Genomic DNA, 3,761 nt, shown 5'->3' with positions numbered 1-3,761 from the left:
ATACATAACTCGTCATACTTTTAGAGAGTTCTCCTCCATTGCTAATTGTCTTTCATTAGGAACCTGATAGCAGGATGTTTATTTTTTATTTTCATGAACTGGTCTGGACGTAGGCAGGAGGATAAGAACATATTTAAAAGAAATACTCAATAAACAAAATGCCACCCCCAAATAAACCACTCAAATATCCTGATATGTTGTATTCAGATATTTTTCCAAGTAGAGATAAGTTTGTTTCACAAACTATTAACTGTACCTATTGCTTGTTTCTAACATTTTCTACCTTATCAGATATTTCAGAAAATTGAAATACAGTTGATTTACAATATTAGTTTCAGGTGTACCACATACTGATTCAAAATCTTTATAGATTATACTCTATTTAAAGTTATAAAATTTTGGCTCTATTTCCTCTGCTGTACAACAGACCCTTGTAGACTATTCACTTCACCAAACATTTACATTTTACAACATCAGTCAGTCAGTCAGTTCAGTCGCTCAGTTGTGTCTGACTCTTTGCGACCCCATGAGTCGCAGCACACCAGGCCTCCCTGTCCATCACCAACTCCCGGAGTTCACCCAGACTCACATCCATCAAGTCAGTGATGCCATCCAGCCATCTCATCCTCTGTCGTCCCCTTCTCCTCCTGCCCCCAATCCCTCCCAGCATCAGAGTCTTTTCCAATGAGTCAACTCTTCGCATGAGGTGGCCAAAGTACTGGAGTTTCAGCTTTCGCATCATTCCTTCCAAAGAAATCCCAGGGCTGATCTCCTTCAGAATGGACTGGTTGGATCTGCTTGCAGTCCAAGGGATTCTCAAGAGTCTTCTCCAACACCACAGTTCAAAAGCATCAATTCTTCGGCGTTCAGCTTTCTTCACAGTCCAACTCTCACATCTATACATGACCGCAGGAAAGACCATAGCCTTGACCAAACGGACCTTTGTTGGCAAAGTAATGTCTCTGCTTTTGAATACGCTATCTAGGTTGGTCATAACTTTCCTTCCAAGGAGTAAGCATCTTTTAATTTCATAGCTACAGTCACCATCTGCAGTGATTTTGGAGCCCCCAAAAATAAAGTCTGACACTGTTTCCACTGTTTCCCCATCTATTTCCCATGAAGCGATGGGACCGGATGCCATGATCTTCATTTTCTGAATGTTGAGCTTTAAGCCAACTTTTTCACTCTCCACTTTCACTTTCATCAAGAGGCTTTTGAGTTCCTCTTCACTTTCTGCCATAAGGGTGGTGTCAGCTGCATATCTGAGGTTATTGAGATTTCTCCCGGCAATCTTGATTCCAGCTTGTGTTTCTTCCAGCCCAGCGTTTCTCATGATGTACTCTGCATATAAGCTAAATAAGCAGGGTGACAATATACAGCCTTGACGGACTCCTTTTCCTATTTCGAACCAGTCTGTTGTTCCATGTCCAGTTCTAGCTGTTGCTTCCTGACCTGCATACAAATTTCTCAAGAAGCAGATCAGGTGGTCTGGTATTCCCATCTCTTTCAGAATTTTCCACAGTTTCTTGTGATCCACACAGTCAAAGGCTTTGGCATAGTCAATAAAGCAGAGATAGATGTTTTTCTGGAACTCTCTTGCTTTTTCCATGATCCAGCGGATGTTGGCAATGTGATCTCTGGTTCCTCTGCCTTTTCTAAAACCAGCTTGAACATCAGGAAGTTCACGGTTCACATATTGCTGAAGCCTGGCGTGGAGAATTTTGAGCATTACTTTACTAGTGTATGAGATGAGTGCAATTGTGCGGTAGTTTGAGCATTCTTTGGCATTGCCTTTCTTTGGGATTGGAAAGAAAACTGACCTTTTCCAGTCCTGTGGCCACTGCTGAGTTTTCCAAATTTACAACATACTCATAATTAAAATTTTAATCATCTTTTTCAATTCTCTACAGTTAGATATTCTAAATGTATTCTAATTTTTTTCCAATTCAAATAACTTCTTTATGAACACTTGATATAAAAAGCATTTTTATGTTTTTATTTATGATTATTTCCTTAGGAATCACTCTCCCTCCCCTCCAAGAAAGACCAGGTCCAAGTACTATGGTCTCACAGCTCCTTTTATATCATAACCACATTTTCTATATTTGAATCATTACTAGATGAATGTCTGTCTATTAATGCTCAAAACTGATGACAGTCTGTTAAAGAGAGTCACATAATTTGCTAGAAGGAGTTGACTTTGGTACAATCTTTCAAAACCTTTGATAAACATTTCTTATTTCAATATATGTCACCTCTCTTCACCACTGCCTTGTTTTTGTATCCTTATATTCATTTTGTATCAACTAAACTGTACATTGACTTGTTTTCCCCCATTGCATAAGGACATACACATATCCATTCTGAAGTAAAAATATTAAAGTGAAAGTGAGGTCACCCAGTCGTGTCCGACTCTTTGCAACACCATGAACTCTAACCTGCCTGGCTCCTCCATCCATGGGATTTTCCAGGCAAGAATACTGCAGTGGGTTGCCATTTCCTTCTCCAGGGGATCTTCCCAACCCAGAGAATGAACCCTGGTCTCCCGCATTGCAGGCATACTCTTTACTGTTTGAGCTACCTGGGAATCCCAAAAATGTTAAAAACCATATCTTTTTGCCATAAACAACTGCTATTATCAGCATTATTATTTTTGAACTTTGAGTAGTAGAAATTAATTTTTTAAGTAAGTCATGGGTATGCCACTGTTCTCAGCTTTTCAACTGCTCTTCAGTTCAGTTCAGTCACTCAGACATGTCCAACTCTTTGCAACCCCATGAATCACAGCACACCAGGCCTCCCTGTCCATCACCAACTCCCGGAGTTCCTTCAAACTCATGTCCATCGAGTCGGTGATGCCATCCAGCCATCTCATCCTCTGTCGCCCCTTCTCCTCCTGCCCCCAATCCCTCCCAGCATGAGGGTTTTTCCAGTGAGTCAACTCTTCACATGAGGTGGCCAAAGTATTGGAGTTTCAGCTTCAGCATCAGTCCTTCCAATGAACACCCAGGACTGAGCTCCTTTAGGATGGACTGGTTGGATCTCGTTGCAGTCCAAGAGACTCTCAAGAGTCTTCTCCAACACCACAGCTCAAAAGCATCAATTCTTCGGCACTCAGCTTTCTTCACAGTCCAACTCTCATATCCATACATGACTACTGGAAAAACCATAGCCTTGACTAGACGCACTTTTGTTGGCAGAGTAATAGCTCTGCTTTTCAATATACTATCCATGTTAGTCATAACTTTCCTTCCAAGGAGTAAGCATCTTTTAATTTCATGGCTGTTCTTACCAAGCTGTGTTTCAAGAGCTTCTCTCTTAAGGAACCCTTGCATCACATGCCAAGAGATAGAAATGGATAGAGCAGATCTGGGATAAAGAGGCAGTTTTTCAGGTGAGTGCTTGAGCTCTCTTGAACTAGTGGCATGGAGAAGTGAAGGAAAATCGTATTAGAGAAAAATAAGTGATGACTTTGCATTGCTTTACAAACAGAACTAAGGGGGCGTGCAATAAAAGAGAATGGGAAAACCGATTGAATTGAGGTCATCATTAGCAGAGCATGACGCTGTTGTCCTCAACATTGGGTAGGGGAGGCTGCAGAATTCCTGGACCCTCCAAGTAAAGCTAATGGAAACCAGTAGGTGGCAGTCACATGTCTAAAATAGCCCAGAACACCTCAGACAGAGTAATGAGTCTTCTGGGTGTTCAGGGTGTGCTTCCTCAGGCCACCTAACATCATGAATTCTCATTTCAGATTCAAT

The sequence above is a fragment of the Bubalus kerabau genome, chromosome 18 (genome assembly GCF_029407905.1).
Source record: "Bubalus kerabau isolate K-KA32 ecotype Philippines breed swamp buffalo chromosome 18, PCC_UOA_SB_1v2, whole genome shotgun sequence".
In the NCBI taxonomy this organism is placed as follows: domain Eukaryota; kingdom Metazoa; phylum Chordata; class Mammalia; order Artiodactyla; family Bovidae; genus Bubalus; species Bubalus kerabau.
Note: the sequence above shows the minus strand (reverse complement) of the source record.